Source organism: Gossypium hirsutum, chromosome D13 (assembly GCF_007990345.1).
Source record: "Gossypium hirsutum isolate 1008001.06 chromosome D13, Gossypium_hirsutum_v2.1, whole genome shotgun sequence".
Taxonomy (NCBI): Eukaryota; Viridiplantae; Streptophyta; class Magnoliopsida; order Malvales; family Malvaceae; genus Gossypium; species Gossypium hirsutum.
In genome coordinates, this window is record NC_053449.1 from 23,458,582 (window position 1) to 23,485,444 (window position 26,863).

Here is a 26,863-nt window from a genome sequence, read left to right on the forward strand (position 1 = left end):
GTGCTTCGTTTTGCAGGTGTCAGACGCGTGAACACGCGAAGCCGGTGATTGGCGAGTAGCGACGGTGGGCGTGCGCAGGAGGTGGCAGCAGCAATATGCGGCTAGGGTTTTTTTTTGTGTTTGAAAGCTGGTGTAGTTTTGGGCCATTCGAGCCTCTAGGGTTTTTATTAATATTGGGCATTTGGGCTTGTAGTTTTTTGTGTTTAAATTGGCTGAAAATGTGCTGCTTTTGTTTTTATTATTTGGGTCTATTTTGCTGGTATGGGCCCGGGCAAAAATGGCCTATTACAGCTGCACTGCAACCGATGGAGGTAAGGTTTAACCAACTCCACTGCAACCGATGGAGGTAAGGTTTTGTTTTTGATCTGCTTCGCTGTTAATGCAGAAAGGCAAGATCTGCTGTCTTCAACCAGCTCTGCTACAACCAAGAGAGGCAAGGTTTGTGTCTTCGATCTGTTTCGCTGTTAATGCAAGAAGGCAAGATCTGCAACTTCATCGATCTGTTCTCTGGGGAACATGACCTATACAATGAACCTAATTATGCCTAATGATTAGGATGGAATGATCAAAATGAATTAAATGCTCCTAACTAGACATGTTTGAATGGTGTTTGCATGAATGAGAAATTTTATGAGAATGATCCCTTTTTAATGTTTGGGTTGTCGTTCCTCGTTGTTCGTCAAGGTTCTATCACTGATGCTTTCCCGTTCAGCAAGTATTTTTGACAGAAGATTCAAAGAAATAGTCTCAATTTGGACTATCCTTTCTCAAATGTTTTCAACCCTCAGGTTTGGTCAGTTCTAAACAATAGTCCCGTTTCAGGTCCTCGTATTATTTAGAAACTTTCAGAGTAATATGCAGAATTCCTTCTGCATGAGTGTTGTCAGTCCATTAATCGTTATTTCAATGAAAAATGCTTGAAAAATATTATCAAAATGGACAAAATGAAATTTTGTTGAGAGCAAAGCTCTAAACAAACAAATCAATCAAGACAGAAAATTTTGCTGAGATACGAGATGTATAAGATGAAAAAGATTATCACAATGGATAAGATGGAAATTTGTTGAGAGCAAAGCTCTAAATGAACAAATTAATCAAGATAGCAAATTTTACTAGAATACAAAATGAGAATAAATTAATCAAGATGGCGTATTTTGTCAAAAATACAAAGATGAATAAAATGAAAATAGGTGCCCCAGATATCATAGCACGAGCTTCTCTACCCCAAACTTCTTGAGGACCCTTTTGAACTTGATATGTGTCTCGAAGTCTTAGAAGACTTTGTTGATGCCCCAAGATGTAGCATCTCTCATTCTTATTAATTCAGAGAGGACAAGACTACCACATGCCCCAACTTTGATCAAAATTTGAACTGCCCATTCCTGGGTTTTCAATTCAAAACCCTTTGGTCCTAAGGCGCCCTTTGCGAGTTTTCACCTTGGCCTCTCCTTTTTCTCTTTTCTTTTTCGTTTTTCTTTTTGTTTCTTTTTTTTCAAGTGAAGTTTTTATTGCTTGCATCAAAATTCTCAAGATTAGGCAAGTTCTTGTCATCTATCTTGGTCAATACCGACGTTCTCCTAGATAAGGCCTTCCACATAAGGTCCTTCTCGATTTGGCATCCACTTTCTTTTGAAGTCCTTTTGTATGGAAAGGATCTTCTTCGATATCAGGTTCCCCTCATGGAATTTTCTGGGGCGAACCTTTTCTTTGGTAAGCTCGCATCATTTGTTTTTAGTGTATTTGACCATAACGGATAGCTTTTGACCTTTCTCTTTAATCAAATTTTAACTGATCATATCGGGCCTAGATTCATTCAGATTCATCCAACTTCAGCTCTGACAAGACTCGAAGGGAAAGAATATCGACTTCGATGGGTAAAATTTCCTCTATTCCATATACCAATGAGAAATAAGTTGCCCCGGTAGATGTTTTTTCTTTTGTTTTTGTTTTTTTTTTGTTTTTTTGTTTTTTTTTTGTTTTTTGTTTTTTGTTTTTTTTTGCCTCCACTGAATCATTCATTTTGGGGCGACATGGTGTTAATCTTGAACAGATTGCAAACTTCTGATATCGCACTATTGTTCAAATTTAGTGCATTATCTGATATGAGCCCTTTGGCATTCCATACCGACATGTGATTTCTTTTTCATGAATTTTCTATCTGTCCATTTCGACACCGGCATATGAAGCAGCTTTCACACATTTAGTGAAGTAATCGATGACCACAAAGATGACTCGATAACCACCAGAAGCTTTCGGTGCAATCAATTCGATGACATCCATGCCCCTCATAGAGCAAGGTCATGGAAGAGTCATAACATGAAGAGATGAAGAAAGCACTTAAGTCTTGACTCCACAAATTTGACACTTGGTGTAATTGATGCAATCCCCTTCCGTGGTGGACCAGCAGTAACCATGTCTCATGATTTTCTTTGCCATTACAAAATCAATGCATGTGCTCCTCAAACACCCTTTTTTTTAACCTCAACAGTGTCCACGCGTCTTTGTAGCTCAATCATATGTTGATGCGAAAACATGACGTCTCGCTTTGCCTCTGCGGTGATACAGGATCTGATCTTCAGCTCTTTCTCTTCTCTTAAGCTCACAATTTTTACTGATTCTTTGTAAAGCAAGATCTGTTTCTCGACTTGTTCTACCATCCTTAACAATCAGGAGATAAGCTACAGTCTCAGTCATCTTCAAAGTCTTGAGGTTCCTCTGGATACATATCTTGCTCAAAAGAAAGTTCTAAGTCAATAGCAGTGTCGCTCATATCATTGATATCTGGAGACCTGTTCTAGGGAACGAAAGAAGACTCAAAGAACTAATGAATCAAAGGGGAATTATTTGTGTGGTATAAGTATGAATGAAATGGAAGGAACAAATAATGTTTGCCAAAATAAGACACAAAGATGCATTTCGTTGAAATAAAAAAGTGGACATGCTCCTTTTTCACAAAAGGATTTTCTATTGCTCCCAAGCTTAGAGCAATAAGAGCGTTCCAAATATTACTCTGAAATGGTCCTAAAAAACTACAAGAATCTCCTCCACAGTCCCGTTGTTCAAAACGCCTCTAGAGATGTAGAAACAAATTCTTGATAGGCTTTTTTTAGTTTCTTCCTCAAAGGTACAAACATCTTTACCTTCCAAACTATCGATATATTCAAAGAATTCCAATTCTTTATCATCTATCTGGCTCTGTACTAGAGTTCTGAACACAATGCACTTTTGGATTTTAGGAAAATTATTGTATGTATTGAATGTAATGTTAATGAATGAAAAGATACATGCAATGAAATGTAATGCAGATGCATGAATGCAAAAAGAGACGTTGATTCTTGATTCAATTCTATTAGAACAACTTTACTAGAAAACAAATCTCTTTACATAAAATGGATATTTATACGACCTTGCCCTCATACTCTAGGTGAAGACATTGATCTTTTCCTCATCCGGATGCTAAGATCAAATCTCGCGAACTCTTCAAAAGGGATGTCTCTTCTATTTTCTTTTGCTTGATCCGGGTCGCGACTCGTTGCTCACTCATCCTCGTGATGCTCGTTGGCTTCTCTTTAAGAAAGTTCAGCGACTCTCGAATAATTTTGTCATCTTGAATCCCTGGGTAACAGAGCAATAGTCGTGTAGTCCTCCATTATCCTTCTCTTATCACGTTTTCTTGGACCATATTCAGAAAACCGTATTGTTATCCACTTTATCAAGAAACTCATTTTCTTATGATAAGCTCTCTATTTAGATATCGAATCATGAATTAACACCTCTTTTCTATGATGAAAATGTAATGCAATCATAACAAAGAAGAAACATGTTAGTACAAAGCAAAAGCAAGCAAGAATAAATAGAACATATATTTGGGTAACCACTAGGGGCTTGAAGAGGCTCTACCTAAGGTGGGCTCCTAAGGTCTTCTATATGCGGTTTGGTTCTAAAGCAAGGGTACCCGAACCAGCAGATTCCTCGATCCTCGCCCATTATAGGCTCATATGGACAAAGTTCGGTTCAGGGGAATACATTTCCCTATAGCCATGCGGAGATGAAAATCTCACGAAGACATAGGTACGGATGTATCTCGAAAGTGATCCACTATCCCATGCGGAGGTGAAAACTTCACGAAGGCGTAGTTTCTCACTCCCACTTAAGAGGGTGTGACCAACGGTCATGCAAATGCAATGTGTAAAGATATAAAAAAATGTAAAATATCAGACATGATAAAAGCTCAAACTCAAAAACAGGTGAAATGTAATGAAAGGATCATATATTAAAAATCAAAATTTCAATTTTCGACAAAAAAGATAAAAATTAATCAATTTAAGGCTTGACTCTCTTATGCGTCCCCAGCGGAGTCGCGAAGCTGTTGACACCATTTTTTTGACAAAACGGGGTCAACTTGGGTTTGAAAAATGAAATCGAATGTGGGAGTCGCCACCAATCCTTTTTCAATGAGGTGTGATCGGGTCACCTCGAAGAGTGGTTGTTTTTAATAAACGATTTAATTTTTATTAAAATCACGATTTTGGTCTACGAAATTCAGAAAAATGGGTTCGGGAGTCGATTACGCACGAGGAAGGATTAGCACCCTCGATACGCCCAAAATTGGTACCCAATTGATTACTTATTGTCTTAGTGTCGAAAATTGAAAACTTTGAAGAGTTTAAAAAAAATACGATCATTAAAAGAAACTCTGATAACGTGAATTGAAATATAAGATTCTCTTGTTCCGAAGGAATATCACATCCACCACGTTAGGATACGATACTCTAAACCATCGAAACCAAGATCACCTTAGCTTAACGAAACCATACTTTGAAGTTTTAAAAAGATATTTGGCTATTTAGTCGAATGAGAAATCGAAACCCAGCACGTTAGGGCACGTTTTCTCGAATTTCCTAACGCAAAACATTGCCTCGTTTTGAAATTATTGAAAGGATATTTGGCCATTTGGTCGAACGAGAAATCGAAACCCAGCACGTTAGGGCACGTTTTCTCGAATTTCCAAACGCAAAACATTGCCTCGTTTTGAAATTATTGAAAGGATAAAATACAATGATTTATTATTGGGGTGTACAAAATCGATCGTAACGTTGAAGTGATGAAATGAAATTGAATGATAACGGAACATGACATAACAATTTATGAATAAAGTGATACATCAATGCATGATATACAAGGATACGAATAAGCAAATTATAGTACGCACAACGGCAATGAACACACAACATATCTAATTTAAATACAACATCACTAACCAAAGGAAAATAATATATATATATATAATATACATATAACAAATCTAAAGTAAATAATAACTTAACATGAATGATTAATAAGAACAATACTTAATAAGAGTTTTGAATAAATAAATATAAAACATTTTAAAGTAAAGAATATTATATAGAAAAAATAAGTACAAACCGTTTCAAAGAATATATACATACGTATGAAAATTTAAAAGATATATATATAATAGTTTACAATAAATAATAAATAAATAAAAACTTAAAACAAATAATAATAAAAGAGTTTTTTTTTTAAATAATAATAAACAAATAAATTAAATGGACCCAGGACCAAATTGAAATTAAAACGAAATTAAATGACAGAATTTAAAAATAAAAAATAGTCGGGGGCCTGAACTAAATGCGTGCATAGCTACAGGGATGAAAGGGAAATATTCCCATGCCATCTGAACGGCACCGTTTCAGGGAACAACAACTGCGCCTGGTCTAAGGACCGAATTGAAACGAAAGAAAAGTTTGCGGCCCAAATTAGAAAATAAAAGAAAGGTTGGATTGCACTTCGACGCAAGTTGGGGGGACTAAATGCATAAATTACCCATTAGGGCAAAGCATGTGCAGATCCCCCATTACGGCGCCGTTTTATCTAATATAAATATCAAAAAGGAAAGAAAAAAAAGGAGAATTTGCTTCATTTTTCAAAGAAAAAAAAACAGAGGGCTCAGCCCCTCTCTCTCTCGCAGGTTCCAAGTCCGGCCGATAGGGCCATCGCCGGCGCCGCCGTGCCCCTCACCGTCATCGGTGATCAGAGCAACGCAAAGGTCGAGTCTTTTACCCGATTTAAAGGCCATTTAAAGGTCGAAGCCTCTGGGCTCAAAGGTTGAAAGAAGAGAAACCCCCACGGCCTCTCTTCGGTCCTGATTTCACCGACCAAGGCGGTTCCGGCGATGGACCTTGCATGCAGCCCTAGGTAAGTTTCTTCTCTTCCCTTTTATTTATTTTCGTAAATAAAAAGAAAAAAAATAAAAAACTAGATCTAAAAAACGCACACAAAAAAACGAAAATATCACCTTCGCTGATTCAAAATCTATATTTTTATTGCTATTTTGTCCAGAAAAAACTACAAGAAATTGCTTGTGGCTTTTATAGCCAGATTACAAACTCTTCGTCTCTGTTTCGTTTTATTTTCCTATTCGGCCTTTTTCTGTTGCGTGTGCTTCGTTTTGCAGGTGTCAGACGCGTGAACATGCGAAGCCGGCGATTGGCGAGTAGCGACGGTGGGCGTGCGCAGGAGGTGGCAGCAGCAATATGCGGCTAGGGTTTCTTTTTGTGTTTGAAAGCTGGTGTAGTTTTGGGCCATTCGAGCCTCTAGGGTTTTTATTAATATTGGGCATTTAGGCTTGTAGTTTTTTGGGTTTAAATTGGCTGAAAGTGTGCTGCTTTTGTTTTTATTATTTGGGTCTATTTTGCTGGTATGGGCCCGGGCAAAAATGACCTATTACACTACTTGTTCTGAGTTAACTTTGTTGTTAACCTTAAATTAACTTTGGACACTCTAAGAACGATGAGTGATAGAAATTAAAATATTTGCAATTTGTATTTGAAATATTTAAACAAATAAAAAAAATACTCTAGAGTATAGTAATCGTAAAGGGGCAAGTGTAGCCAAGTGGATCAAGGCAGTGAGTTTATTTCTTGGAACATAATTTTATTTATTTTTCAGTGAGATAAAACATTAGTAGTCAAAATCAATTATCTACGTGAACTGATAAATATAATAATCCTTGATCCATTTCTTTTATCATTCGGTGAGTTCGCTATTTTATGATAAATCATCTGAATATGGAGTAGACAACACACAAGCCACTTTGACAATTCAAGTATATCTTCACACTAAAAAATGTTTGTAAAAAAGCTTGTTTAACCATTCAAGCATCTCGACATTGATAGCTTTCACCTTTGCAATTCGGGATCCATTAATAACCACTCTTAACTTGTATGTAAAATTACAAAAATTTGAAAAAGCAAAAATTAAGGCAAGGCATTTATGGTAAGTTATCTTAAGAATAGTTATTTCCTTTTTGTATATAGAATAATCGAGAAATTTTATTCTGAAAATACAATGCTTTTACTCGAATTAAACAATTCGTTGCATTTGAATTGCTCAAAATCAGAATGAATCTAGAACACCAAAGAAAGAAAGAAAGCTTTGTAATATTTTTACTTGAACTGGATAATCCTAACTCTAATTCGAAGCCTCTATATATAGTGCACTAATAATTGCTTAAATGCCCCTCTAGAAGGTACAACCTTTTGGTATGAATGATTACAACCATTTGGATTAAATTGAAAAGTTTTTAACTGTTCATTTGGGATACGATAATTTGTACTTTAATTTTTTGAACCCACCTTATCTTTAATTCTTTGTTTCCTTCTTTCTTAAACAATTATTATTATTATTATTTTTACCATAAGCATTTTCATTGTGTTTCCTTCAATGAAATCTCTTAACTAGATCGTATTTATAGATGAAGAAATAAACACAAGGATGCCTAAAACGCTGAGGGAATTGTTGGAAAATTCTAATTTTCCTACAATCTAAAAAACTAGAGGGAATATGAAAAATGGGTTTCCCTCCAAGATAAAATGTTTCTCTAAATTATTTATTTGAAAATATTATATGTAATATATATTACATACACCATTTATGTCATATTACTGTTATTTTTTGTCTTGGTAATACTATAATGTTCAAAATTAGACCTCATCAATCACATGGAATTTACTCTAATCTCTTGAACACAAGAGATGAACCAATGTATTCTGAGCCACGTGAAAGAAACCCACAATATAATATGAGCAGCATAAATAATTGAGAAGCGATCTCCTTTAAGGTGGACAACGTATCTGCCTAGTGACTACTTCTTCAACCATTCCAGGCAAGGACACAAGCCCCAGCAAAACCTAGCAGGATAGTAGTCCTTCAAGTACACCTCCCGGCTTAATCCAACTATGTAGAAGCTGAAAAATTGACGATGACGAGACATGGTGACGTGTCACAGGCACCACTGAGATCATATGTCTCTCGCATATGACCCTGGCTGTAGGAGGTATAAAAGGCCTGTCTTGGATAACATCAAAAGAGAACTGGTTGAGGAAGAAAGAATCAGCAAAAAAGGCTGGACTGCACTGAGATGCCTGGGTGTTGCACAACTGAACCCCTTTAGCCCTATGGAAAATCTCATCCGGCACCGATGCTGCTCCACTTGTTACACTTACTTTTCGAGTTGAAAGTGTCTTCCTATCAACATAAATGATAATTCCAGTAATTGAAGGGGCTCCAAGCACACAGGTCTACACGGGCAAGTTCTGTATGTTCTTAATACTTCTTAGGAATCATTCTAGGGAAATTCTTGTGACTGGAAATTGCCATTGGTGATAAGACTGAGCAGGAGATGAATTGCCATTGGTGATAAGACTGAGCAGGAGATGATTTGAAATGGGAGATTATATAGAAAAGGAAAACTATGCTAAGGATCTATCTGATATGATAGCCAGAAGCAGCATATACATAATTCTGATTTAAGAAAGCAGAACCAGGAAAATATACCTCCTGATTGAAGTTCAATATCAGAAGTTATCTTCAAAGGTAAGTGCCACTGAAACAGAATTTCAGCATCCAAATGACAAGAAGCACTAACATTGAGTTTAATATATATGAATGTGCTCAAAAAGACAAATTCAAATATCATTTATTGGATCATCAAACTTCGGCAGTTGATGCAAAGAATATTTCCAACAAGTATCCCCAGGTAATGGCAGCATAAAACTTTAATAACAAGACAGATTGGCATGCTTACCATTTAATAATGGCAACTCTGAGAGTCAACAGAGAACCACTTCCATGACATGTTTTACATTGTAGTAAGCCACGAGATCCACAAGTTGCACAAGGAATCTTTCCTTTTCCATCACAATTTGTGCATATGCAGAGATATAATCACCAGTGAAAAGTGATTAATGTAAAAGACTCAATACCTAGGAAGAAAAAAGTGTGAGATTAGTAAGAAACTAACTAGAAAATTAAAGGCTGGAATGTTATATATGGGGTTTATTGCCCAGAAATTTCAAACTAGAATACCCATACAGAAGTTGAGGTATGCTAATTAAACACGGTTTCCTGAAATCATTCATGGTTGTAACGTACAATAAAGATAAACCATATGATTCATATGTTTGAACCAGTAGGCAACCATTTTGAAGGATAGTTTAATAAAATAAAGAAGAAACTGCTCACATAGTGTCTGATCCATCTCTGTGAGCAATTAATCCCCGTCCATAGCAAGCAGGGCACTGGGACATCTGATTTTGCTTATAAAATCCAGGTTCCTGGTCCGCATTGCATGTTGGACATGCAATATCTCCTCGTCCTGCACAACCTGCAGATCTTTTTCTTAAACATTAATCCAAAGGCAAAGCTAAGCACTACTGCTATGACATGTATAAATGGTGAAGCAAGAAGCATTAGCGTGACAGGAAAGAGATGCAAAAAACGAAGTAAACGAAACAGCTATTAAGAACCTTAAAAAGGCAAATATTTTGTGTACTAGACAAAATTTAAGATGTAAAAACCTCCAGTATTAATCCCATAGGCCACATTATTTCAGTAGCATTACCTGAACATTTCTCAACGGTCTCGCAACGAGGAATCTTGACTCGTGTTTCCTTATAAGGTACATAGAGAGCAGGGAATTGTGATCTTAGATCCAATTCCCAAAGAACAAGTTCAGGACCTTTATCCTTTCCATCAATGTTGCCACCATGGTAAGGTTCTGTTTCTCTGACTACTTCCCTCTCCTCTAAGAAAGTTTCTAGAGTCCCCACGTAAACATTGCAATCCTCAACAGCATGGATCTTCCATGTTCGAGCAGGACGACTCCCCCAACAGCATCGATGGCCGACATGATCGATGAGCAATTCTCGTATCTCTACCTCGTCCAATAATTGCCTGCATGTACATCACTAATTTAATCAGTGTATGCTACTAGCTGATGTTTAAGCATTCAAGGGTGTTCCAAAAACTATCCTACTTATTATAACAAGGGGTGTTTACCTCCGAAAATCATTGGAGTATGTGCCATAGTCTGTTGTGTAAGGACCTTGATGGAGGATAGCTTCCTCTGGAACAAGTAATTAAATCAGCAAACTGTAAGAGTTCACAACTTACCCAACATTAACAACCCAGTATCCGATATTTAATTCAGGAATGAACAATCTAAAGCAACTCAAATTCTGGACTTCATAACCAAAAAGATAAAACCTTTCCCAGCTTATATTGGAGATACCGTTAGGAAGGGGCTCGGGGGAGTTGATAAAAGGAGCGTGAATGGATGGCGGGTAATGGCCGGAAAATGAAGTGGCTGACCGAATCTCTTTGATACTAACTTCCGCTCCCGCCAAAGAAGTTGTTGGAATCACCGACCCAGTTCTCCCCACGTACTGATACGACCGCAACCTCTCGCTCTCTTCAGTTTCACTTTTTTCTCTTAAAAACCCACTCTTCAGTTTCACTTCTTTTCTCTTAAAAACCCAAGATTTATGAAGGACCGGTCCATCATTACCATTGTAATAGCCCATTTTTGCCCGGCCCATTCAAAATAAGACCAACCCAAATACTCATTACACCAATCCAAAATAGACCCAAATAATAACAGGCCCAATACAAACCCAAATACAATATCGGCCCAATAAGGACCAAGTGTGCAAACCCTAACCTAATCCTAAGCAACAGTTAACAGCAAGTTAGCAGCCGAATAGTCCAGGTGCCACCATCGCCCCCACGTCGCTGCTCCCACGTCACGGTAACCGCCCACGTTCAGCAGCTTCTGCACACGACCTCTCGCCAGTGGTACCTGCAATAAGCCATGAACAGCAAACAATAGGCGATAAACGGGGAAAATAACAACAAAATGAAGAGGGGAGCGTTGGTTTATTATAGGCTATATAAAGCCAATTGTTTTTTTTGTAATGGGGGTTAGCAAATTTTTGTATTGAAAAAAATAAAAAAAAGGAAAATACAAGAGAGAAAATTTTTTTTGAAAGGCGACAGATTTTGGCTTTGTTTTTTTCTGTTCTTTTACTGTTTTTGTTTTTACTTTGTTTTTTTCCTTTTGTTTCTTAAAACAACGAAAATAAACGAAATAACGAGGAAAAAGAGAAGTTTCTTACCAGTAGAGGCGCGCCGTCGGCATTCTTGCTAGTTCTCGGCGTGAGGAGCGGGGAAGGGACTGGTTGCTGTGGCTGCATTTGAAATAGAATAATTTTTAGGGTTTGAAATGGGTTTTATTGGCTGCAAATGAAATGGATTTCAACTTTTAAACATTGATGGGTTATTTTTGTTTTTAATCCTTTCATTTTATCCTATCATTTCAAAACCATTTTTTTTATGTTTTCAAATTTTTCCATGAAATACCGAATCTGTTTTATTTTAGTCCAGTGCTGTGCAGTGTTTTTGGGTAATTTGTTCCTTCGGCCCTCCCCCTGTTACGCGTGTTTTAAATTACTCCCTCTCTTATTTTATTTTCAAATTCAGCTCTCAAATTCTGTTTGGTTTTTTAAATTTAACCCTTAATTTGTTTTTTTAGTTTTTTATTATATTGTCTATATTCTTATTAGTTTATTATTATTATTATTTATTATATCGTATATTATTATTATTATTATTATTATTCTTATATATACATGCGCATATATATGTTAAATATATATGTATATTTTAAGCGTTTTTTTAACTATATACATATATTATATACATATTTTATTATTATTATTTTATTTTCATAGCTTTATATATATGTATATACGTTTATAGTTTATAGTACTTATACATCTTTCATATTTTATAATCTATATATATATATATGTTTATATATCCTTTGTTATATATGTGTATTTTTACATTATTCAAATTATTATAAATATATTTTCCACGTTTTTTTCTTATATATACATATACATATATATATTTATATTTATATAATTTACAAATATATATTTATATATTTTTCTTTTTTTCCTTTTTTCGTAAATGCATGCATGTATTTTATAAATATTTTCTTATTGTTTTATTTTCATGACTTTTGTATTCATATATATATGCACTAACATTTTATAATACATATGCATTTTTTTATATTTTATATCCATACATATTTTCAAAATTTACTTACATATCATTTATATATATACTTTGTAAATACATATACACACATAATTTAAATTAATATATTTGTTTCATATTGCATTGACATTTTAACACATTTTTCAAATACATTTTGATTTTGTCAAAACGTTAATCATTTTTTATGATTCAAAGGTTTTCAAAAATAAAAACGATATTCAAAGTTAGGGATTTTCGAGAAAAATTGAGCCCCAACGTATTGGGTTCCGATTTTCTTTGTTAATTCCAAATAATCGAGAATATTCGTTATTTAAAATATATAAGTAAAAATCATTTTTGGGAACTTAGTTTGTTATGTCCTAACGTATTGGGCATGACATAATTGCTTCCTCGAAATGAAGATTTACTTATAAAGCAAAAGTGATATTCAAAGTTCGAGGATTTTTGAGAAATTGTACCCTAACGTATTGGGTCTCAATTTCTTCGTATGACTTGAATAATTGATTATCCTTTTCAAATTTCAACATTTGATTTTAAAAAAAAACCTTTTTGACTCTCGACATTAAGACATCAAATAATCAATTTGGTACCAATTTTGGACGTTACGAGGGTGCTAACCCTTCCTCGTACGTAACTGACTCCCGAACCAATTTTCTCGAATTTCGTAGACCAAATTTATTTTTAAGGTGAGCCGATTACACCTCAATAAAGGATCGGTGATGACTCCAGTTTTTATTTTTAAAAGTCGACAACTAAATTTTTTGTTTTAAAAAAAATGATTTCGACAACCATGATTTAAAACATCTTAAAATATCAAACGAAAGTGGAAATAGAAGGGAACCATAAACGGGCTTTACCTGAGAGAAGAGGCTGTTCCATAGATTTTCGTTGGCAATTGCAGTGCTGCAATGGTGCAGATAACTGATGATTAATGGGGAAAATTTTCTTGGAAGGAAACTGGAGAACATAAAATAAAAAATGTCATAATCTGTTTTGTGGTAATGAAATGAAGATTGAAGAGTAATTATGTTTTGCCATTACTAATATAGCAACTGTTTTCTTTCTTTGTCTCTTTTTCTTCCTTCAAATAATCAGTTGGATCCACGCGCTATACTCGGGAAGAAAGAAAAACGATTTCTTGGGCCAAAACCCATTGAATATCCGGTTAGACTTGGCCTAATAAAATCGGTACTCAAAGGCCCAATTGTCAAAAGCCTACAACGACAACCCCCCTGTGTTTCGCGTGACCACTTACTCACCCTAATAAAAACAATGTTTTCGGAAGTTGATCATTAAACCAGTAAAATCATTAGTTTTTGATTCAGTTAATCTCACTGGTTGATTTGATTTAATTAAATAAGTTATAAAAATATATATTAAAAAAGATTGATTCAACTAATGTTTTTAGCCTTATTCAATCAGTTTCGAACAGTTTGTGAGTCAATTGATTTGACTTCTATCTCTATATTGATACATTAATTGATACTCAGTCTAACTAATCTAACCAACTAACAAATTCGATCCAATTCAAATAACATTGAAGAAAATGAAAAAATCAATTTGGAATTTTAGTGTTAGGTTTAATTTTATTAAATTTAGTTTGTTTTATAAAATAAAGAGATATGGAGAGAATAAAAAATAAAGAAAATATGAAAGCAATAGAGGATGTAATTTATTGACCAAAAGGGATGATTACAATGCTTCATCAAAGTCTCTATTTATAGGCATAAGAAGTATAAAAGAAGTACAGATTTAATTCTAATAACTATTAGAATTTAAGGCACATTAAAACTTTATCTTGATCATGATGCACATCCACTTAATAAGATATTCATAAAACTCCCCCTTAGATGTCAATTGGTAGATAATGTGCCTCGTTAAAATCTTATTAGGAAAAATCCTGCGGAATAAAAGTCTAATGAAGAAAAAATAGTACTCAATCTATAACACGCATAATATGTTGCCTCATTAAAAATCTTACCAGGAAAACCCAATGGGACAAAACCTCGATTAAAGGAAAAAGAGTTCAACTCGTATTTACTCCCCCTCATGAAAATATAACATATTTTCTCATATTTTACGTATTCAATCTTGAATACTAGTTTTTCAAATGACTATTTGAATGCATTTGCTAAGCATTTATATTACCATTATTTTAAAAGTCATGAGTGAGGGAAATTTGAGGAAATATATTTTGATCTCTTCAGGAGATTCAACAATAATCATAACAAAATTTAATCATGATTCTTTTATAAAAACACAAATAGGTATTTTGGATCATTTTATAATCCTTTTTCAACTATTATTCACTAAGTCAAATTTATCACATATGTTCAAATTATTTCATTTCATATAAATGAACAATTTCTCGAGAATTTCAATATGCTTCTGGCATCCTAAATCCTTCAAGGATTTTAATATAAACTTTACTATATAGTGATTCATAAAAGGTTGTAACAATAACCATTAGACGTAAGTTAAATCTTTTATGAATTGTCAATTTAATAATATATCTAAAGGTTATTGCATCCACCACAAAAAAAATATTATATCTTTTCATAATCAATGGCAAGGCTTAGCAAAAAACTTCATAATTTTATTCCACTTTTGCAAAACTACTTCAATTGCACCCTCACTGGCTTTATAGCTTTAGATATTTGGACTACTGGTCTAAAAACTCCACGAATTTAATGGTACTTGAGTTGCGTCTTTCTATTTTGATCAATTTATTCCACATCTATATTTCACAATAGATTTATTCAAGACCCTCCTTTTATTTCATTATTTCAATAATAATATTTCATGCAAAATCATTATCGATCACTTTCATTATTCGGTTCCACATTTTCTCGAATTGAAATAACTTATCGAGATATCTTATTTTCATTATTTTTAAATTCAGTTTCTGGTATCTGAATCTCTTCTGAAGTTTTACTTATTAGTTATGTCTTGGATCTATTCTAGAGCACCCGCCTCTACTATATGACCATCTAGAAGAATTATCATCTTTGGAACTGATCAATCTATTATTTATTCTAATTGATTGTCCTACTGGGACTTTGATTCAAATTAAAATATTAGATGGTATATAACACTTGGTTATTCTCATTAAGTTTGTAAATACATCTAACAATTAACTTGTAATGAGTTATCCTTATTGAACTTCTGGTTCAAATTACTCTCCTCCTAACTCATTACAAGTTATTATTTCTCTCCCCCTAATGTTGGGAAAACTATTGAATCGAAATTGTAATCACAAATCATGTCATAGATGAATCTCGAATACATTCAAAACATCTAATAATATAAAGAAACTTGTAATTAATATATATTCCCAACTTTTTTTGAGGATTCACTCATCTTTGTGTGTTATGGTTGAGCAACTGTAACATATATGCATATACAAAAATTCAAAGATGAGAAATATTTAGCTCTTGATAAAAAAACTAATTGAAATTGGGAGTTTTTATAACTTATTGGCTTGATGCGTACAACATGTAAATCAACATAATCTCATATTGAAATAGGAAGTTTAGTTCTCATAAGTAATGGTTTAGACATTAATCAGAGGTATTTAATCAATAATTTCTCTAAACTAGTATGCACAAACTTTTACAAAAATTTTTCAAACTCAATCAATAAAATATTGAGATATAAACTCCTCATTATTAGCAAGATGAATTGTCTTAATTGCATGATTTGAAATTAATTATTTAAACAAACAATCTTGCAAACGACAGGCTGCAAATTGATAACACATATGTGATTATTTTGTAGATCCATCTACCAAAATCATATAATATCAAAACCATCTACATGGTGGTTGAATGTGCCCATATTCGTTTCAGAAATGCAAGACATTAAATCTCAACTTTAGCTAGTGAGTTTCTAATAATCAATTTTCATTAAGAACAAGCAACATATGAGAATTCTTTTAAATTAAAGAATCTTTTGGTTCTTTAATGAATGTCCATATGAATTCTTAATTAATTTTCGCATCATATATGATCCTGGATTGTCTATCTGGTTACGCCAGGTAATAAATGCATTTGTATCAATAAACTTCTGGTTTACTTTAACATGTGTTTCAATTGTACTAAATTGTAACAAATTAATAATTTTACTATCATCCCTTTTACTTTGTATCCAATAATATCACTAAGTCAACAAAATAAATATAATTTCCAAACAATTATATGCAATATTCGCTTCAGAGAATATGCAAAAATCTTCAAATATCTAAAAAAAAATTACAATTTCAGGTACATATAACCATAACGAACTTTAGATAGAATTATCATATTTTATTGCTCATGAATAGATATTTCACAGTCAAATATTTTACATCCAACCCCTTAATGGAGATGATGAAAAAAGAAGATCACAAAGATTGTAAAATAAATATAAATTAATAACTCAATCCTCTCTTTTTCATCCTTTCAAAATAGATATTTATAGCAATAGTGATTCATATGAAATATAAAATTTTCCTCATTCACAATCTCAATATAAGATCCATTATAAATATCTTTTAAAACCAATAGATTAACCATCACAAGATATTAATATATTAGCTCTTCTAGAGCTTTCGACTAATTTTGTACTATAAAATATTGGAATAATATTTGTTTGTTTTAGTACCAAATCAGATAAATACTTTTTATCTATAATGATAGAATTTATTACTACTTTCTTATATCCTTCCTCAAAGAATATTAACATAAACAAAATATTTAGGCATATGCCACATATGTGGCCAATAATCTTTCATATCATATTGATAACAGAAGTTATCTTTACCCTTTGAAGAGTTATCTTGAGAACTCTCATTGTCCTCTTGTTTATTACTATGTTCCCACTTTTAGTGGTCTATGATTATATCTTTTATTTTCTTTATATTTGCATTCACTTCAGGGAATGCAATAAATCTAGTAGGATAGACTTCTAAACGCCTCCATTGATTCTTCATTTCATAATCACCATCGCAAAACATGCGTGGATTTCAAATCAAAATCTATATATTCATGTTGTCATGATTAGTCTCCAATCACACCCTCAATTAATTATAACAACAATCATGATCTCTATATTTTCATTTTTCATAATTTTTATATACTGCTACATTCACTTCAGGGAATGAAGCCAAACTAGTGGGAAGAATTTCATAGTTTTTCATTAGTAACTTATTATTTTGCTTAGCTGCTAAAAGGTATGAGATCGTTCGAAAATACTGTTAAAGTCATTTTCACAATATTGCTACTGTAGGAGCACATTAGATATTTCAATCATATAGTGTAATATATTCCTTCAGGGAATATATATAATACAAATACATGAGTATCTCATGTTATTTATATATATGGTTTTAATGTAAAACACATGAAGGTTTTTATTCAACATATATCTTCTTGATATGAAAAACAATATTATATTTTATAAAATTTTGCATTACAATGAGCTAAAATACTAGCTCTTAAAGAACTTTTTACAATTTGATGTAATATTAGCTCTTTAGGAGCATATAATCATTTTATTGTATAACCTTAATGAATGCTTAATTTATTTTAAATAAAAATTTATTTATTCATATAAAAATAAAATGAATAGGTATAAATAAACATATATTAAATGTAACAAATAATAAATTCATGTCACTAATAAATCATTGTGGTTAGATAATATATATTTTATATATCATACCATAACAAAATACAAAATATTATAATGTCAAATTAAAATAACTTTATAGCTATAAAAGTTTAAACATAAACATTTTCTAACCTCCACCTCTTATGACATAATTTCATCTTAAGATTAACAATGATATGAAATTATCACAGACAAGGTGAATATCTCAAAGTTTATGACAAGTAAGTATTTTTACTCACTTTCCACAATAATCATATATCTTAATCAAAATCAAAATTAAACCAATCAATTCTATTAAAAATGAAAAAAAATATTTATCTCCACATAAAAATCTCAATAACTAAATGCGTGAAGGGTTTTTATAAATTCATAGAGATACATACAGATAGTGAATTATATAAATTGAAAATTTTAATATAAATCAAATCAAATTTCAAAAGAAGTTGATTAGATTAGCTTATGTTACCATGGATGAGAAGTAGTGATTATAAACATCATTTGTGATGAAGAAAAATAGATCATCCCCATGAAAATATCAAAAAGTAAACTTTGAGAGTGAATCTTACTTCTCGATTTCATATAGATAACGATATCAAATCTTTCACCATTCTTAATAACAAAAAGTAAAACAATTTAATGAAAACAATGATAACATATAATAAAAGAAGAATGAAAAATAATAATCATATATGAAACATTAAATAAAAAAAACTTCCTGTAAAGACTTTGCATCTTGTCGTCAAAGATATTGAAAATCATGAAGGATAAATTTGATCGTCGATAAAATGAACTATCACTTTGAGCAAGATCGTGCTGAAAACACGTTATAAAATAAAGAGAGATGGAGAGAATAAAGAACAAAGAAAATATGAAACCAATAGAAGATGTACTTTATTGATCAAAAGGGATGATTACAATACTTCATTAGAGTCTCTATTCATAGGTATAAGAAGTATAAACGAAGTAGATGTCTAATTCTAATAACTATTAGAATTTAAAATATATTAAAACTTTATCTTGATCATGATGGACATCCACTTAACAAGATATTCATAACCCTATTAGAATTTATGCTATGATTTATGAAATGTTTGAAAACAAATGATTTAAGTTACGTTTTAACAGTAATGCTCTGTAACCCTATTCCGACGACAGATACGAGTTAGGGGTGTTACAATTAGTGGTATCAGAGCTAAATTTTAGTTGGTTCTTGTACTGAATGTAGCATGTATGAAGTCTAGAAATACATCCTGTGATAGTGTGATATCTCCTGACACTGATGAGATTTGTTTCATTTTTAGACAGAGATGCTTTCCAACTGAGCTAATTTTGATAATGCTGAAAATGATACTCAAGTGTCCGATTAAAAAGTTGCCAAGAATGAGTAGAAGCTCATAAAGGTAAGAGAAAAAGTTCATAATGTTATGTTGATAATGAATGTTATGTTTTATGTAATCTTGAGAGTCAAGTTTTGAGGCTTTAAGATCTCCACCCCCTCACTCTCAAAGTCTTATACAATTGAATTTACAATATTTATGTGGATTAAGGCCATAAGTATGAAATTGAAGAGTTTAGTGGTAGAATGAATAATAATGCGGTCAGAGCTGAGAATGGGTTAGCAAGTAAAGAGAGTTCTAGAAGAGATACTAGATTTTTTTGAAAATTATTCGAAGTACCCAATGTCGCTATTAAAGAGGACGTTATTCACAGATAATCGACTTATTTAGGTATGGTATCTAAAGAACAGGTTAACCAAAATTTCTTCTGAACTAATTTCTTTAGTGAAACAATATAATGTGGAGTCATCAATGACTTTAGTAGTCTGTGGGATAGTGTTTGAACTGCAAATGTATCTGAATGTAGCAGTTATGGTCGAGTAATTTACAATGATCTCTTCTGGGTCTTCTATGGGTTCTTTTATCCTCAAAGGCATATGCAATTGTTCATCTTTAGATGTGATTCTTATCATAAGAGAATACTAGTTAATCATAAGGAAGTATTGTTAGTCTGGTTGATTATGCTTGACATTGCTCTATTTCTTTCTTTAGCATTCTATCCTGTTATGTTTGGTAGAAGATTCAATGATAAGACTCATATGATGTTATTTTATTTCTTTTACTGGTTGATGCTTTGAATTATATTTATGCAATTTAAGTTGTCTCTATCACAACTTATTCCAGTGCGTATGAGCGATATTCTTCTTCTGGAATTTCTCTAGGGTATCATCAATCTCTTTATCATTCAATATGGGTTGTATTCTCAAAAATGCAGTAGAGCTCCACATCTTGGATTTCATTATCTCAATTTTCTTATCATTCTTATTGTGTAATTTATGAAATATGATTCATCTGTAAAGGATATTAATTGGCCGGAGATAATTACATCTATTACGGTTATAATTCCTAATTCTATCATGGGAGCACGGTGATATAGATCTCAGATTATAAAGGTTGTATTACTGCACTGGTTGTTATTGGGACTACATTCGGTTTTCCTTTTATTTCGAAGTGCACTATTGATGGTTGGGGTATTATTCTATCTATACAGTTGTAACGTCGGTCTTATTAAAGTATTATGGTTTTAATTCATTCGATAGTTGTGGCTTCAGAGTAAATCAAAGCTTCGATGTTAATAGTTGAAATAGTTTTATTATGTATGCCCTTTCCAGCATTTGTGAAGGGGTAGACATCAGCAAAAGTATAGATGTGGAAGATCAAGCTTAACCTTGCATATTGATTATTCAGGTAATCTTAGATGATGTCAATGAGTCAAAATGGGGTGTTATATTTCGTTTGAGTTAATACAGTTTGTGGTGATCTTTGATTGGTATTCTGAGGGAATTATGATAGATTGTATGTCTGAGTTGTCTTGACAACAAGAAGAAATTATTATTCTGAAATGTTATTATTTGATTGATAAATCGACTCAATTGTGTTAGCCAGAATGAGTTATTAATTTGAAAAGTTAGGTAAGTTGTTTATATTCGAGTTTATTTCTTGATTTGGGAATAAATTTTATGGTTTCACGAGTAAATAGATGGACAGTCTCAATGAATAATTCTTATTCTAGAAGACACGATATAGAAATATATCTATCAGATCAGCTATAAACGGGAAATGTTATTATGGGTTAAAGTCGTCTTGATAGTTGAAGCTATCGCGCTTGTGTTAAATGATATTGCTTGACGCTTTCCATGAAAGGGGAACAAATACCAATTGAAAGTTACAGATGTAGATGTTTTGGAAACATCAGTTAGAGTTTGTTATGAAAATTACGAGTTTAAGCTAAATGCTATGAATTGTCTAATGTGCCTGGAATCTGATAATCTAGGTTTCCTTTCGGTTATATTTCGACAGATGATTGTTGGCAATTTGTCTGTAGATGTGCTACTAATGATAAAGTTATGACAGGAGAACATCATAGCTATTCAGTTAAGTCCAGATTTAGCATCAAGTTCTGATATGAGTTCTGAATCGAGACGAGTTATGATTGATTGATTTTTGCACTACCATTGAAAAGGTGGAAGAAATTCTTGACTTTATGGCTATTATCATGTGAGAAATTTCGTGATGCGAGCTTGGCTAAGGAGCTAGTAACCAAACCTTTAGAGCTACTGTTGGGACCAATAACTCGAGCTCGAGCTCAGAGATTTCAAGAACCTGTTTCTAGCTATGTTGATCGAGTTTGGAAAGGAGGAGTGACCGAACATGGCTGGACCAGCCCACCAAGCTTAGATTGCAACCTATTGCAAGCTACTTAGTTCATCCTAGCTCAGTGGAGCTAAATTCGGCCTGATTCCAGCTCATTGAGTGTGAACTTAATTTTTATTTAATTGCTTGCTTTTAAATTGCTGGAATAAATTAGTTTAAATAGTTGAATTAGTTATTTTTAACTCAAATAATTACTAAGTATTTAATTAAGAAATCGGGACATTTTAATTATGTGTGTTTAAAATGTTTGTTTTAATGCATGTTTTTAATTTGTCTAAATTAGAACACATATTTAATTTGTTCAGCTCATTGCACCTCTTTAATGTGTCTTAATTCCAGTCGAATAAATGTGTGTGATAATGTTAATGTGTTTTGGATTTTATTTAATATATTCAGCTGCTGGAATTTTAATGAATGATTAATAAGTTCTGACCGAATTTATTTGATGTTATTTCTAGCTGAATCAGCTAGCTTAAGGACCAAGGAAAGCAATTAAGGAAGAAGCATGCATTTAGCTAAATGCATGGGACGGTATTAAAAGAAGCAGCTGCCTTTTATTTTCAGTCGACTTTTCGTGAAGATTAATGGACTTCCAGCTCTTTAATGAAGTAAATTAAGACGTTTATATTGATGAAGGTTCTTTTCACATTGAGTGGCTGATTGGTTTTGAGCATTCACACTAGGGATCCATTCAATATCGTCCATTCACACTTGAGGACCATTGAAATGCCCAAGCTGCTCATTTAAATTGCAAGACTATTCAACTTTACAAGGTAGCTCAATTAAGGTGTATTTAGCTTCTTTGGCTGAACCAAGACAATACATTCAGCTCACTAACACTCCAATTAATGTCCAGTTGAATGGATTTCATCTAGAAGCTGTCTAATTGAATTATTCATGCATAAAGCTTCCCAAAAACGTCCTAGGAAGGTTGCTGAAAATTTCCAGCCTCTTTTGCTTGAATTTTGGTTGACCATTTAGCATCTTTTTAGTCCATTCGGCTACCTTAGGCTTAGGCTATAAATATTTGCTCATTTGCATTTTGTAAGGACTTTTTGAATCTTTTATGAATTTTATGTGCTTTGTAAGTTTATTTTCAACTCTCATTGTTATCCAAGGATTGGTCTGACTTATCAAGTAACCCTTGTGGCGTCAACCCGTTTTTGTATTTTGAACTTATCACTTTGTCCCTAAAGTGTGGCGTTCCAATTATATCGAGGTTCCTATCAATATTGATAGTGGGTCGAGGTTGCATTCCTATTACCTACCTTCCAGCCGTCATTATCCCAACCGAAGCATTCATATAAGTTTTGGGTTAACACATTTATATTGTGTTAGTTCAACTTGAATACTGGGTTTTACATTCATCCATCAATTTAAAAACTATCCCATAACATCTTTAAAACCAATTTGAGCATTTATCTCTTTTCATTCTTAACCTATTTTGACAAGCCTCAAATATTACTCCATTCACGATCGGACAAACCATTACGACTCAATCGTTCATCGCAGTGAGTGCGCATCAAGTTGGTATCAGAGCTAGCTGAATCAGAGTAAGATCAACATTTTCGACATTACGATATTGTAAAAAAAGAGAAAAAAATAAAAAAAATAAAAAAAATTCAAAATTTAAATTTTCTTTTTGTATTTAGTATCTATTTCGTAAAAACAAAAAAGAAGAAAGAAGTGTGATAAAATTCATTGTGCCGAATTGTAAAGGTGGAGTTGTTGCCCATAGTACTTAACTTATTTCCAGCCACACTTGACCCTTTCATTTATTCTCTTTGTTTGATAGCCTACCTATTTAGACATTATTACCCACCAAGCCAAATCAATTTTGTAAGCCGACCCCAAACGGTACTGATTCGTCCACTTAGTTTGTGGAGAACTTCGAGAGGCAAAAACCGAGTGGAAAAAGGCAAGAGAGATTGGTAAGACTATTAGAGAGGAGTAAATGCCGAAAAGAGTGAATCCTTTTCTTTTTGAGTGACTTGTGAGTTTTGTTGAGTTTAAAAAAATTAACTATGTCTAGAAGTCCCGGGAGACGTCAAATGGATGGAGACGGAATGCATCTTGTTCGTAACATTGCACAAGGTGGAGGAGTTCCTGATTTGGGCCAACAAGCGATAATACAAGAATTCCAACGAATGCTCCGAGAAACTATAGAACCAATGCAAGAAAAATTGGAACAATTAGGCGAAGAAGTACAACGCGTCAGAAACGAACAATTAGGCGAAGGAGGACAACGCGTCAGAGACCCCCAAAACCAAAGGCGCGATCGTGGACAGCCTAGGCAAGATCAAGATGATCTGTATGACCCTAGTGAACCCAAGAGTACTCACTCGTCTGTCCAAAGTAGTCGACATCAAGAATGTAGAAACCATGGACAACGAGACCAAAATCATCTTGACGATGATCTTAAAAACATCAAGGTGTCCATACTGCCCTTCCAAGGTAAAAATGATCCGGAGGTGTACCTAGAATGGGAAAAGAAAATTGAGCTCGTTTTTTAGTGTCATAACTACTCAGAACTTAAAAAGGTAAAGCTCGCTGCTATTGAATTTTTGGATTATGCAATTGTGTGGTGGGACCAGCTCGTAACTATCCGAAGGCGGAACGGGGAGAGGCCTATCTCTACTTGGGCCGAAATGAAGGCTGTCATGCGAAAGTGATTTGTTCCATCTTATTACCATCGAGAATTATATCAACGGTTGCAAAATCTCACCCAAGGAAGTCGTAGCGTCGAAGACTACTACAAAGAGATGGAAATTACTATGATAAGAGTCGATGTGGAGGAAGATCGTGAAGCAACGATGGCTAGATTCCTAGCTGGTTTGAATAGAGATATTGCCAATATTGTTGAACTTCAGCATTACTTCGAAGTTATGGATATGGTTCACATGGCAATAAAGTTTGAAAAGAAATTGAAACGAAAGGGGACCGCTCGAACTTACCTGGAGTCCTCTACGAACAAGTGGAATCAAGGAATGAGCAAAGCTCCTTTTCGACCTAAGGAACCTTCTGTTGCTACTAAATCCAACCAACAAAGTGGTGAAGCTAGCAAAAACAAAGGTGAGATTATTCCTAACCGTTTCCGTGATATAAAGTGTTTTAAATGTCAAGGTAGAGGCCACATTGCTAGCCAATGTCCCAACCGACGAGCGATGGTGGTGCAGTCAAATGGCGAGATCGAATCTGAAGAAGAAGAGGAGGAGGATCCTGAGATTCCAATGGAGGAAGAAGAGGAACTTGAGTTTCCCGTGGAAGGAGAAATACTCGTTGTTAAACAGAGTTTGAATATTCAAAGTGTTGAGGAAAATCAATAATGAGAGAACATGTTTCACACCCGTTGTCATATTCAAGATAAGGTATGCAGCGTGATAATCGATGGAGGAAGTTGCACCAATGTCGTGAGTACTTTGCTCGTTGAAAGACTAGGTTTAGCCACCACAAAGCACCCAAATCCTTATAAGTTGCAATGGCTAAACGATGGGGCTGAACTAAGAGTTACCAAGCAAGCTAAGGTGATGTTTTCCATATGAAAATACCAAGACGAGGTGATGTGTGACGTCGTGCCAATGCATGCGGGGCACCTCTTGTTGGGGTGTCCTTGGCAGTTTGACTGTCGAGTAACCCATAATGGCTACACGAATCGATATTCATTCAAGCACCTCGGAAGGAACGTAACATTAGCCCCTCTCACGCCGAAGCAAGTATATGAAGATCAACTTAAAATGAAGCAATCCATCAGCAAGAAAAAGAAAAAGAGAAAAAAAAAAGAAAGAAAAGAATGACGAGAGTGAAACAGAAATACGAGTGACAAAAGAAATAGCAAAAGAATGCGAGCAAGAAAAAACGAGTGTTTTTGCAAGAAAACGAGAGATTCAAAAATTGTTGTTGGCAAGGATACCTATTCTTGTACTTATGTACAAGGAATGCTTGCTAGAAACAAACGAGATTGATACTTCTCTTCCTGCTCCTATTGTTTCTTTGTTGCAGGAATTTGGCGACGTATTTCCCGATGAAGTGCAACACGGATTGCCTACCATTCGAGGCATAGAACATCAAATCGACTTCGTGCCAGGTGCGGTAATTCCAAATAGATCGGCATATAGAAGTAATCTTAAAGAAACAAAGGAATTGGAGAAGCAAGTAGCGGAGCTCATGAAGAAGGGTTACATCCGTGAGAGCTTAAGTCCGTCCGCGGTTCCAATCTTGTTGGTACCTAAGAAAGACGGATCATGGCATATGTCCGTTGACTGTTGCGTCATCAACAAAATCACCGTCAAATATAGACACCCTATTCCCCGCCTTGATGATATGCTCGACGAACTTAGCGGAGCTAAACTCTTTTCAAAGATTGACTTAAAGAGTGGATATCATCAAATACGAATTCGGGAAGGATATGAGTGGAAGACTGTGTTCAAAACTAAGTATGGTCTATACGAATGGTTGGTAATGCCATTCGGTCTCACGAATGCTCCAAGCACTTTTATGCGTTTAATGAACCATGTATTGCGAGCTTTCATTGGAAAATTTTGTCTGGTCTATTTTGATGATATTTTGATTTACAGCAAGTCGTTGGAAGATCCTGTTCAGCATTTACGTGTGGTATTAGAAGTTTTGCTCAAGGAGGTACTTTTTGCTAATCTTAAGAAATGTACTTTTTGTACTAACAAGGTTGTGTTTTTAGGATTTGTGGTAAGTGCTGATGGCCTGGAAGTTGACCAAGAGAAAATCAAAGCAATTCACGAGTGGCCACGTCCTACAAACATCAGCCAAGTGCGGAGTTTCCATGGGTTAGCAAGCTTTTATAGAAGGTTTGTACCGAATTTTAGTACCTTAGCTGCCCTCTTAACAGGTATCATAAAGAAAAAGTCCCCTTTTAATTGGACTGATGAGCAAGAGGTGTCCTTTAATAAAATCAAGGACTGTTTAACTAATGCTACTCTGTTGTCATTGCCTAATTTTAACAAAACATTTGAAGTTGAATGTGATGCATCAAGAATCGGAATTGGAGCAGTTTTGACTCAAGATGGACGGCCTATTGCATACTTTAGTGAGAAACTGAATGG

At 33.9% G+C, this 26,863-nt stretch overlaps 1 pseudogene; it reads right to left on the reverse strand.

Moving 5' to 3' along the window:
- Window positions 1-7,898: 7,898 nt before the first annotated feature.
- On the reverse strand, window positions 7,899-11,618 carry LOC107920458 (protein SSUH2 homolog; annotated as a pseudogene).
- Window positions 11,619-26,863: the final 15,245 nt, after the last annotated feature.